Here is a 13,237-nt window from a genome sequence, read left to right on the forward strand (position 1 = left end):
CGGAGGGGAAGGAATGTGGGGCCTGTCCTGTCATAGTGACATTTTACACTCACTTTCCATCTGCTTTTACTGGCGCTTGTACTGTTTCCCCCTCACTGTTTGTTTAATCCTTGTGCTGTTTGCTCTTTGCTGTTACTTGTGCAATTGCTGAGGGTAGTGTGTAAATACTAGTGAAGGAGATTATGCACCAGCATGTTTATGTTCCTCAGTCATTGAAGGGGCAGGACCTGTTGAGAATGGTTAGTAAAGTATGTGGTGCACTAAGCCTTGTTAACTTGGATATGGTTTGTTATTTGGAAAAGTAGACTTTATTATTTAGAGTCACAGAGATGTACAGCACGGAAACAGACCCATTTGGTCCAACCTGTCCATGCCAACCAGATATCCTAAATTAATCTAGTCCCATTTGCCAGCACTTGGCTCATATCCCTCTCATCCCTTCAGATGTGTTTTAAATGCTGTAATTGTACTGGCCTCCACTACTTCCTCTGGCAGTTCGTTCCATACGTGCACCACCCTCTGCATGGAAAAGTTGCCCGTTAGGTACCTTTTAATATCTTTCTGCTCTCACCCTAAACCTATGCCCTCTAGTTGTGAACCTCACCCCGACACTGACGAACAGTCATTTTAAAAAAAAGTTGAGCAGCCAGACAAAATGCAAAAGCTATAAAATGTTGAGCCACATGGGGAAAATGAACCGTGGCTCTACACTTTGTTTCTCCTCTTGGCATTTGAACACTTAACATCTGTCAATAACACCAACATTGCCACAGAGCATATTGTGTCTGTTCCGTGGTGTGAACAACAGCATGCCTGCTCACTCGTGTCACCAACACATTATCCATGCTCCTTGCTGTCGGCAGAAATGGCGACATCGTTTATCTCTGTTCCTAAAGGTCTTCCCTTTATTCTTAAAGCTGTGCCCTCTGGTCCTAGTCTCTCCTACCAATGGAAACATCTTCCCAATGTCATTGCACTGTGGGGATGAAGCCCTACCCTGTCCAGTAATTTCTGCTGGTGGGTGAGACTCGGCCTCGAGGTTAGAGGGAGGAGCTTTCAGTCGGAGATGAAGAGGAACTGCTTTTCCCAGAGAGTCGTGAATCTATGGAATAGTCTAGAATAGAGTGGTACTGGAAAAGCACATCAAGTCAGACAGCATCCGAGGAGCAGGAAAATCGATCTTTTGGGCAAAAGGCCTTCATCAAAATCTATGGAATACTCTGGCCAAGGAAGCAATAGAGGCAGATTCATTAAGTATACTCAAGACACAGTTAGGTGGGTTTTTGCCTGATAGGGGAATGAAGGGGTTCCTTGTGACAGTGCAGGGAGGAGGAGATGAGACGATGGATAGATCAGCCATGATCTTAATGATTGCGGAGCAGGCTCACTTGTAGCAATTGGAGTGAATCCATGGAGGGAGCAGACTTTGAGACTTCAGGTTTGTGTCTTGGTTACCTGGGTGAGGAGAGACAGAAGGACAGGCTGGGACTGTTTTCTGTAGTATGCCAGAGTCTGAGGAATGACCGTACACGCTTTTATATCGTCATGAGGGACATGGATAGGGTAAATAGACATGGTATTTTCCCAGGAGCAGGAAAATCAATGTTTCGGGGAAAAGCCTTTCATCAGGAAAGTGTGTGTGTATGTGAGTTTGTGTATAAGACTGTGCATCAGTGAGTGTGTATTTGCATGTGTGCATGCTTGATAAAGTGTGATTGTGATGGAGAATGAGTCTGCGAGAGGGTGAGTGTTGAGAGGATGGTGTATGTGTATGTCTGAGAGAGAGCGCGTGTGTATGAGAGAAGTATGGATATAAGTGAGGGGTTGCATTTTACTAAAATAAAGGAGGCCAAGACTTGTACAGGTAATGTTAGGGCCTGGGTCGTGTTGTAGAACAGAGACCTGGGGGTGTTCGGGTTTGTTGTTCTTGAAAGCTACATCACTGGTAGACGGGGGTGAAGAAGGTGTTTCGCATACTTGCCTTCATTGTTCACATAGGTAAAACCTACCTCTTGCAAAAATGCCATCCCGTATTCCCAATTCCTCCGCTGTATCTGCTCCCAGGAGGACCAGTTCCACCACAGGACACCCCAGATGGCCTCCTTCTTTAGAGACCGCAATTTCCCTTCCCACGTGGTTAAAGATTCCCTCCAACGCATCTCGTCCACGTCCCGCACCTCCGCCCTCAGACACCACCCCTCCAACCGTAACAAGGACAGAACGCCCCCGGTGCTCATCTTCCACACTACCAACCTTTGCATAAATCATCCTCCGACATTTCCGCCACCTCCAAAAAGACCCCACCACCAGGTGAGGGAAATTGTATATTTCCCTCTCCACCCCTTTCCGCCTTCCGCAAAGACCTTTCCCTCCGTTTCTACCTGGTCAGGTCCACGCGCCCCCCCACAACCCACCCTCCCATCCTGTCACTGCAGGAACTGCAAGACCTGCGCCCACACCTCCTCCCTCACCTCCATCCAAGGTCCTAAAGAAGCTTTCCACATCCATCAAGGTTTTACCTGCACATCCACTAATATCATTTATTGTATCCGTTGCTCCCGATGCGGTCTCCTCTACATTAGGGAGACTGGACGCCTCCTGGCAGAGCGCTTTAGGGAACATCTCCAGGACACCCGCACCAATCAACCACACCCCACTGGCCCAACATTTCAACTCCCCCTCCCACTCTGCCGAGGACATAGACGTTGAGAGGATGGTGAATCTTCTGCCTCGAGTTTGTCGAGAAAATATTTGTTTGCTGGGCCTTCCCAAACGGGAAGAGGAAGACCAGCTTACAATGTTTCTGGAGCAGTGGCTTCCACAGTTATTGAATCTGGAGGCTGGATCAGGCTAGGTCAGGGTAGAATGTGCCCACCGGGTTGCAATACACAGGCCCGGCTTGGACCAGCACCCCCACCCGGTTCTGTTCCAGCTGCAGTGCTTTTAGGAGAAGCAGATGCTCCTGGAAGCTTCCAGAAATCTTGGGAAAGATCCCTAAGCCATGATTTACAAAAGATCCAAGATTATGCTGTTTCAGGACTTTTCCCCGGCTCTGGTCCAAAAGAGGAGGGCGTTTAAGGGATTTAAACATTCAGTACTCCCTGCGCTACCCAGCAACGCTACGTTTTAGCCACGAAGGGTCCGTATATAACTTCAGATCGCCAGAGAAGGCCAAGGAATTTTTGGACTCTCTTAGATAAATTGTAAGAGTTAACTCGTGTGGTGAATGATGTTGTTCTGCCCTCCCCATTCTCTGGTTCACCTTATTTTTTCGCTTTTATTACTTTATTGCTTAATATTATCTCCAGGGAATAGGGAGGGGGTGGGGCTTATTTGTTCTCCACTCTGCGATTTTCTCCTCTTTTTTTTGTAAATATATATAGGCCGGGTGGTCTAGTAGATTTTGGTGAGGGGTCTCTGCTATGTCTTATTTTTTCTCTTAAAGCGGGGTTATTTCCCCCTGTTATTTTATATTACCATAATTAATTGTTACCTGCTGAAACTGTAATTTTATAGTTTTATATGTTTATAGGGGTTTTAACATCACCAAATATATCTAGGTGTTGATGTGTGGGTGGGGAGGGGGAGGAGGGTAGGGTACTCATTGTTAACTTTAGCTTAGTCATACACTTGAATTTTCTTCACTTTATTATGGGCTGCCTAGGTCGAGGGTGGGGCACTGGTCGGGAGAGGGTATGATAGGTTTTTGGAAAGGAAGTGATTTCCCCTGGTAACGAGGGGAAAAATCTCTGTTTTTTTAAATTTAGAAATAGTTTTTTGTTATATTGGTGTGAGTGTAATAAAGAATCTCTATTTTTGTGAATTTTCTATGGTCTATGCTTGGGGTGTTTTGGTGTTTCTCCTCCCAGGGGGTCTCGGACTTGCCTGGATGATTATGGTGAGTCATTCGCTTAAATGGTGCACCTGGAATGTCAAGGGGAGTAATTCTCCAATCAAAAGGAAGATAATATTATCAAATCTCAAAAAAGAAAGGGTTGATATAGCTCTTCTACAGGAGACCCATTTATTGGATAAAGGATATTTGAAATTACAACAGGATGGATTTGATCAGGCCTTCTTTTCTTCCTTCAGCTCAAAAAGTAGGGGAGTAGTCATTCTTATTTGGAAGAATCTCCCTTTCAAAATCCTAAGTCAGATAAAAGATGAATCTGGACGATATATACTAATTAAAGCCCTTATAAATGGAGAGGAATATGGGATTTTAAACCAGTATTGTCCACCGGCGCATCCTTTCAAATTTATAACAGAAGCCTTCTCCAAACTGATGGCTCTCGGTGCTCGTCATACAATTATAGGGGGAGACTCCAATTGCATTATGGAGCCGGAAATAGACAGGATTCCCAAGAGTACTGCGGGTGGATGCCCCAGATCTAGACAATTGGCGGATTTGAATCAAGCATTAGGATTAATAGATGTGTGGAGGTGCCTCCATCCGCAAGGCAGAGATTTCTCTCTTTACTCTAATCCACATAAATGTCACACTAGAATTGACATGTTTTTTTCCCCCTCGACTTTTTTAAATTCCATATCATCCTGTAAAATAGGTGATATGATAATTTCTGATCACGCTGCTGTGTACATGGAAATCAAGGCTAGGAACAATGAGGCATCCCCCTGATATTGGCGTATGGATTCCTTCTTAATGAAGGATATTAAATTTGCAAAATATTTTTCTCGAGTTTAAAGCTTTCTTGGAAATTAATTCAGGTACGGCTAGTAACCCGTCAATGATGTGGGAGACTATTAAAGCTTATGCGAGAGTCGTGATCATTTCATACTTGGTGACCCAGAAAAAATTAAAGGGAAAACAACACGGTCTAATTGAGGCTCGCTTAAAAGCAGCTGAAACAGCATACGCTGACAGACCTTCAATTGCCAAATTACAAAGGATTATGACCCTTAGGACAGCTCTGAATACCGACTTCACCCAAAGGGCAAAGAGGGAAATATTATTTGCAAAACAAAGATTATATGAATTTAGCGATAAACCTCGTAGATGCTTAGCATTTCTTGCAAGGAAAAAAAGGACCCCTCAAGCTATCACGGCTATCAGGGAAAGTGCTGGTACTCTGATTCACATCATAAAGGGATCAGCTGGCCCACTTATGGACATGTATAACTACTCATATAAGTCAGGGCTGCCTCCTGCCTTCACTGAAAGAGGTGAATATCTCCCTTATTCTCAGAAAAGGAAAGGATCCAGAAGATTGTGCATCATACAGACCAATATCCTTGCTAACTGTAGATTTTAAAATTCTCTCTAAAACATTAGCATTGAGGCCAGAGAGGGTGCTGCCATATATCATAAATGAGGACCAGCATGGGTTTATTAAGGGCCATAGATCATCTAATATTAGAAGGGTCTTGAATGTGAATCAAGTCTGTCATCAGGAAAAAATACCAGGAATAGTAGTCTCATTGGACGCGGAGAAGGCAATCGACAGGGTTGAATGGACATACCTGTTCTATACATTGGAAAGATTTGGCGTTGGAAACGTATTTGCCAAATGGGTCTCAACACTGTATAATGATCCCAAAGCAGTTGTGATCACCAATGGATTAGGTTTGGATAGCTTCCGTGTGGGTAGGGGCTGCCGTCAGGGATGTCCTCTCTCACCGTTGCTATTCACGCTAACAATTGAGCTACTGGCGGAAGCGATACGGGCCTACTCTAATATAATGGCCCTGAGGGTTGGTACAGGTAAACATAAAATTACCCCATATGCAGATGATTGATCTCCTTATTCTTAGTCATCCTCTGATGTCCGTGCCTCACTTAATCCAAGTTATTAATACATGTAGTGAATTTTCAGGCTACAAAATTAATTTTTCAAAATCTGAGGCCATGCCTCACTAGTATGTCCGATTTATTGGACGGATGCCACTTCCCCTTTTGGTGGTCTCTGGAGGGTTTCTTATACTGAGGCATTTTTATCACCCCAGTATTTGGCCAGCTATACAAGGTCAATTTTGTGCATCTATTGGAAAGGGTAAGACAGGGCATCTAACGTTGGGGAGACCTTCCAATTTCCTGGCTAGGTCGAATAGCCCTAATTAAAATGAGTGTCTTGCCCCGTCTCTTATACCCTATGCGAATGCTTCCAGTGATGTTGCCGAGTACGGTTGGCTGGGTTCTTTCATCTGGAATCCTAGACAGCCCCTCATTAAGTTAAGGACTTTAGGAAGTATCAGTTAAGTTCCTTGTTAAGCTACGTAGCCGATTGGGTTACGTCTGACCCGCAATCAATCTGGATGGACATCGAGGCTTCTCAAGTACAGTGCCCTCCTATTAACCTCTTATTTTTAGAGAAGATGAAAATCATTACGAACGACTGTAGAAACCCTATAGTATTAAACACAATTCAAGCTTGGAATATAATGTGGCAAAATGAGGGTAATTCACATAAAACATCCCCCTATACTCCTATAGTGGGGGCATGGGGTTTTCAACTGGGGCTTACAGATGCCACATTCAAATCCTGGAGATCTAGGGGTATCTCCTGTTTCGGGGATCTGTTTGAGAAGGGGGTCCTGATGTCTTTTGAACAGCTGCATCAGAAATTTGGATTACCTAATGGAGACCTCTTTCGATACTTCTACGTTTGAGACTACATACAGAAGACGACTACGTTATTAGATGTTTTCTATAAATCAGATAGAGAATGTAGAGTGTTGTGGCCAATGGGTGTACCCTCGGTCAGCACTCTTTATCATTTATTACGTGATGAAGTGTCGGAAGATATGGACCGTGTGCTTAGAACATGGGATCAGGATTTGGGGCTGGAAGTTTCTACAGAACAGTGGAATGACATCTGGGAAAATGCCAAAAAAAATCTCCATTTGTAACAGAACCCAGGCCATTCTGGTAAAGATACTTCATAGGGCCCATATGGTATCAGAATGATTGGCATAATTTCGGGCAGGAGCATCTGCAATGTAAAACAGAGGTGGGCATTCTTACACACCGCTTGTGGACATGTCATAAGATCCTGAAATACTGGACCAAAGTAGTAAACGCCCTGACAGAAATCTTGGGAACGAAAATTACAGTAGATCCAGTATCTCCTCTTCTGGGCTTCTTGAGCTTACCTTCTCTGGATGTGCACTGGAGGAAATTATTTTCCATTCTCTCCTTCTATGAAAGGAAAAATATCTTGGTAAACTGGATGGCTGAGGGCCCTCTAGGACTTCAGAATTGGCACAGATTAATCATGGAATGTATTTCCCTTGACTTCCTTACAAATATGCTGCACCAAAAAACTGAATTATTTTATAAAATGTGGCAGCCCTTTTTGAATTACATAGATACAGATATCTCGGCCATTCTTTCAAGGGCTTTCATCTCGTTGAGGTAACAGTTCTGGTTGGCCCCTTGGGAGAGGAATCCCGCATGAATATGGGTTTTATTACAACTTATGTTAACTCATTACGAGCATGTATTTCACTACTTCATTACTATGTTATCCTTTTTTCTTTTGACTAATGTAAGATATTTGATCATACACTCTGGTTAGTTATAGGTTAGATTCGTAGTGAGTTGAGTTTTGTCTTTTTCTTTTTTATATCTCTTCTTTTTGTTTCACAGGTTTTGGCTATTTATTTAAGATTTAATTGTATATTACTGTTTGTACTTGTGCTTTTTCTATTTGTAAACTTGTAAAAACATGTTAAATTTTCAATAAAAATATCTTTTTAAAAAAAAGTGCATCTGTACAGATGCATGAGTAGGGGAGAGCAGAGGGATACAGATTCAGGAATTCTGCGATAGGTTTAGACAGGGGATTTGGATCGGCTTAGGCTTGAAGGGCTGAAGGGTCTGTTCCTGGGTTGTAAATTTTCTTTGTTCTATGTTGAGGTTGTACAGGATGTTGGTGAGGCCATTTTGTTTAGAGTACTGCGTACAGTTCTGGTCATCCTGTAATAGGAAGAATACTATTAGAGGGGGTTCGGTAAAGATATACTTTGACGTTGCCAGGAATGGAGGGTTTGAGTTATAGGGAGAGGCTGGGATTTTTTCACTGGAATGGGGGAGGTTGAGGGATGACCTTATTGAGATTTGAAAAATCATGAGGGGTGAGGGTAAGGAGAAAAGCGAGGAACATGCGCGGTTATGTAGAGCCGGGGGGTGGGAAGGTGAAACAAAGTTGTGGCTCTCCCCTTTTTTCCTCCTTTTGGCATTTGGCCAGTTGAATCTGTCCGGAAGGGGCCTGGTCCTCCTGCTAATCAGAACCCCTGCCACTGTCTGAATGTGGAAGGTCGACCATGAGCTTCTGAAGTTCTGTTGCTCCTCTCTCTCTCTGAATGAAGATTGAGCTTCAGTCCAGACTGCAACTTCCTTTCTCTGTTTAACATCTGGGAGTACTGCACTCTCTTTTCTCGTCCCCTTTCCCATTTCTTTTCTCATCCTTGGGTTCAGCTGTTGGTTTGTAGGAGCTGAGGGAAAAAGAAAGTCAATCGAGGTGAAGGGACAGACTCTGGAAAAGGTTGGTCGAGATCTGTGCCTGTTAATGTTTGACAGGCTTTGTTTCCTGAGCTTGACACATTTACTTATCTGGCAAAAAAGGATGGCGTCTTGATCCATGTTGGGGATGGAAGTGGATTACGCTGTGGGTGACTTGCTCGTAGTAGTCCAATACGTATTGGATAAGTAATCATGACACACAAACCTTGAGTTATTGACTGTTTATTCGGAACTCACGGGGAGAGCCAAGTCGACCTAATAGTCTCAAGTCACTCCGACGAGATACAGAGTTGTGTGATTCTATAGGTTACAGTCATTTAACAATTAGCAAACTGTTAATTGCAGGAAATTGAGCAAACTGAGGCACTTTACCCAGTCACGTAGTGTCTGGACAGTGTTGGTTAGTAGCTGATGTGTACAATAGGTCTTTGCAAAGAGAAAGATATTCCCATGCAAGGAAAGAATTTGTTTATCAGGTAGCAGTACAGCTGCAAGGCAGACTGTCTCTGAGTCTGGGAATTAAGGGTAGCTGGGACAATGCAGGAAGGAGGAGCTCAGACAATGGATAGATCAGCCCTGATCTTAATGAATGGCGGAGCAGGCTGGATGGGTCAAATGATCTACTCCTGCTTCTATTACTATGAAACTATAACCCTGCATTTCCCATGGCTAACCCACCTAACCTGCACATCCCTGGACACTGTGGCCAATTTAGCATGGCCAATCCGAATTGAGGCCGGTGAGCAATGTAGTGATGTGGAAAATGAACATCAAAGAACAATAGAAAGGGACAAGGAGAGTAAATATACCAGCAATCGAAACTGGATACTAATGTCACAAAAACTGAAACGATACATGGTGTGTCTGAATGTGTGCCACATTGTAACAAAAGTGAATGAATTAACTGCACACACTGAAGTGAATAATTATGGTCTGAGATTCGTCGCAGAGACATGGCTTCAGGATGGCAAGGATTGGATCCTGAATATTGAGGGGGGAGTCAGATAGGAAGCGAGGTAAAGGCAGAGGGTTGGCACTGCTCATCAAAGCACTGATCACACGGTAGTCTGGTGTCAGCTCGGGTTTCAGAGCCTGATTTCTCTGTCCTCTGATCTCCCTGTTCCCACAGAGTAAGATGTCGGTCTGTTCTCAGCTTTGCTGGACTTCTGCTGAAGCTTTCACGCCTCTTTTACAGCTTCCAGAACAAGAAAACATTCAGTCAATCGAAAGCCAACCCACAATCTACCAGAAATAGGGCTCTCCCAGGATTCTGATAGTGTCCTACTTGAGAAATTCTCTCTCCCTTCGATGTAACTATTGGTATTGTTGGAGCAAAGTAACTCGTGTGTCAAATCGTTTAGAGCAAAGTAGTCAGGAGAGGAGACCTTGAACAATTAACTAGCTTTATTCGATGCCATGGGGAGTACCTCTTAGTTCAAAACAAAGTCCAACGTATTCCAATAAATTCAGAATGTTACAAGTTTTATGGTAAAACACAAGCCCCACTCTCCATTAATTATGCAACTGAGGGGCATTCGTAAGGTTCACATACATTGTCCAGACCTACATTTCTTAATGTTTACAAAACTGAATGTTACCTTATACTGCAGGTTCAGCTCGGCTCGAATTACCGATAAGGGACAGAGAGAACGAATCCATCATTCTATGAAGCAGCACAGTCTAATGGCCTGAGGAGCAGAGACAACCTGCAGCTGCAAGGTCAGGCTATCAAAACAGCCAGGGCTCAGACAGCATTATGTTAACAGGCTAAATTTTACTGCAAACATTGCTTTGTGACAAAATGGCCTCCATGCAGTTTTGTCAATTTTGATCAAATTCTCCACAATCCCTCCTTTTTATTAAAAGGAAGAGATTATGGGTGTCAGCAAAAGAGGGATTATACCCAGAGCCAGGAGGATTGTCAGGGGTTGGTGCTTGGAGATCGGACTGATAGTCTTCAGGTTCAGTAAGGACAGGGGCAGAAGGCTCCAGGGATTGGGAATCATCATCAGGGGTTTCATCAGGAATGGGAAATCTCAGCAATTGGGAGATCGCTGGAGAGGAGGGCCACAACAGTGAACTGAGCCGAGCACAGGATTGTCTGCGAGGTGACTTTGATATCCAGTTGAGCAGTTCCAAAGGCAGGGGGAAAGAAAGCTGCAAGTTGCTCAAACTCCATAAGGGCTCGCTTGGTACGAGTTCAGGATGGATGGGGATATGGGCACATACCTAGCAGCTAGAGTGGTTGACCTTCTGCGCATAAGTATTAAACTGTAATTTCTGTTTACTAGCGGTTATCAGGCCCAATCAAACATAGTTAGTGAAAGAAAGATAAGAAAGAGTGCAGTTCACTGGCCACCCGGGTGTTTTCCTATCTTCCTGGTGGTGGAAATTGAATAAAGATTGGTGCACTTTGTGTCTTTCACTGTGTCTCACACCTGCACACACACACCATGGGTGCTGGGGATAAAATAAGCACTACCGCACTTAGGTGGTAGTGTGGGGGTTAAATTAAAAAAAAGGAAAAAAAAAGAAGAAAAAAGAAAAAAAAAGAAAGAGTGCAGTGAAAGGCAGAATGATCAGGCTGAGCCATTCATGGATGAAGGCTGAAGATGTGTCTCTGACGGGGTCTTCTCGTGTTCCTCCAGGAGGTGGCGCTCATTTGCATTGTGTTGTGTGTGTCCATGCGGCCTCCCCTTGACCCTGACTGCTGACCGGGTAACCCAGCAGGACTAGGAACGGGCCTTTCCATCTCAGCTCCAATATGCCCCGGTCCTAATGCTGAGGCTTGGCGTACCCATGAATGTAAACTCTGAAGAGTTTTGGTTAACTGATGCAAATATTTCCCACTTGTCCAACACTAGAGTGTCAGCTGTTTCAGCCATTGGGATGTTTTGATTCATCTACTAAATACATCTACTCATATTAGACAATATTTATAACAATGTATGCGAGGTGATTCTATGAAAGCAAGTTGTAGATGGGGAAAAAGGCTGACCAGGCAAGGAGGTGGTTAGCAAACACACTCTCTCTGCCTGCCTGCGGCGCTCTCTCTCTTTTTTCTGTCTCTATTTGCATGCCTGTGCCTCTCTCTCTCTGCCTGCCTGCGCCTCTCTCCGTCTCGCTCTGCCTGCCTGCGCCCCTCTCTCTCTGCCTGCGCGCGCCTCTTTCTCTCTCTCTCTCTCTCTGCCTGCCTGCGTCCCTCTCTCTCTCTGCCCGCCTGCGTCCCTCTCTCTCTCTGCCCGCCTATGCCCCCCTCTGCCTGTGCGCCTCTCTCTCTGCCTGCGCGCCTCTCTCTCTGCCTGCCTGCGCGCCTCTCTGTCTCTCTCTCTCTCTCTGCCTGCCTGCGCGCCTCTCTGTCTCTCTCTCTACCTGCCTGCGCGCCCCCCCCCTCTCTCTCTCTCTGCCTGCCTGCGTCCCTCTGCCTGCGCGCCTCTCTCTCTCTGCCTGCCTGTGCGTCTCTCTCTCTGTAACACTCTTCAACTTTGTACATGTCTCAGTTAATAGTTGCCCAATGTGTCCTGTATGCTAAATTCATTCAAGTCTGGACATCCTGAAGCGAGCAATTATACTTCAGATTACTACTCGCCAATTAAAACTAACGTTGGGCACTCAAACAGATCGGGGGCACCTTGAAGCATGCCACGGACCTCAGTGTGGGTCCTGGGCTTATCAAATAGGGTTTCATCTCTCGTAACCCTGGGGTAGGAAATTCGTTATTACTAACTTTGTAAAGCACAAGTGCTCTCAGCAACGTTACGTCCAGACGCTAGGACCATGTTGAGTTTTCTCACATGGCTGAGGAGGGAGAATTGTGTCATCACTTCTAACAGCATTTTTGTCCCTGGCCAGCTTTCCCCTTTATTTTGGACACGACAAAAGCAGCAACCACCCTCTATATTTCATCTCTCAAATGATATCGGCCGGTGACCTGGCAGGACCAGGGTATCTCCTCCCTGACTCGCCAACTGTGGGGGATGGACATAAAGCCCCATGTCAGGAAAGAATTTGTTTATCAGGAAGCAGTACAGCTGCAAGGCCAACCGTCTCCGCTGAGCCTGGGAAACACGAGCTTTAGCAAGCAGGCACTAAGCTGAGATTCAAAATGGTTTCCAGGCTTTAATATGTGACAAAATGGCTGACCCAAATCTAACAATTCTCCCACATCATCGCAGGGAATAAAACAAGAAAAATGAAATAAATAGGCGACCGTGCTTAATGTTTGTTCATTACGAAGTAAACAAGAAATAGCAGTCTCCCAGGATTTGTATGGTGCCCTACTTGAGAAATTCTGTCCAACAAGTTTAATTGGAAGCAGTAGCTTTCGGAGTGCAGCTCCGTCATCAGGGGATTGTGGAATATAAAATTGTAAGACACAGAATTTATAGCAACAGTTTATAGTGTGATGTAACTGAAACTATATATTGAAAAAGACCCGGATTGTTTGTTAAGTCTCTCATCTGTTCGAATGACCATGAAAGTTTCAGTTCTTCCAAATGTAAATCACAAAACCTTTTAAAATAGTTAAATCCTCAAGTGAACTTTACCAATTGGTGTTAGCTCCCCTGTGTGAGACTGTCTGTGCCACAATGGTTAAACTGATTTACAGAATCTTACATGGATTCATGAAGTTTTTGAGCAAAGTAAGACATAATTCTGCGAGTACGAATTCATCCAACAAACTTGTGCACGTGTGTGTGTGGTGGGGGGAGGGGGGCGGGTGGCGGGTGGCGATGTATATTTGCGATACATTCT

General features: G+C 44.5%; 1 long non-coding RNA gene across 6 annotated transcripts in view; it reads left to right on the top strand.

The window, feature by feature from the left end:
* Positions 1-13,237, top strand: part of LOC122543557 — a 117,612-nt gene that overhangs the window by 57,938 nt on the left and 46,437 nt on the right. The window contains exon 2 of one of the 6 annotated variants that reach the window (XR_006310085.1): positions 10,093-10,734. The exons of 4 other annotated variants lie outside the window; for them this stretch is intronic. This is a non-coding gene — a long non-coding RNA (uncharacterized LOC122543557). Of the gene's footprint in view, positions 1-10,092; positions 10,735-13,237 lie in introns of those variants that run through there. One more of the 6 variants, XR_006310087.1, reaches the window with a different exon arrangement.

Source organism: Chiloscyllium plagiosum, chromosome 44, assembly GCF_004010195.1.
Source record: "Chiloscyllium plagiosum isolate BGI_BamShark_2017 chromosome 44, ASM401019v2, whole genome shotgun sequence".
NCBI classification, from domain to species: domain Eukaryota; kingdom Metazoa; phylum Chordata; class Chondrichthyes; order Orectolobiformes; family Hemiscylliidae; genus Chiloscyllium; species Chiloscyllium plagiosum.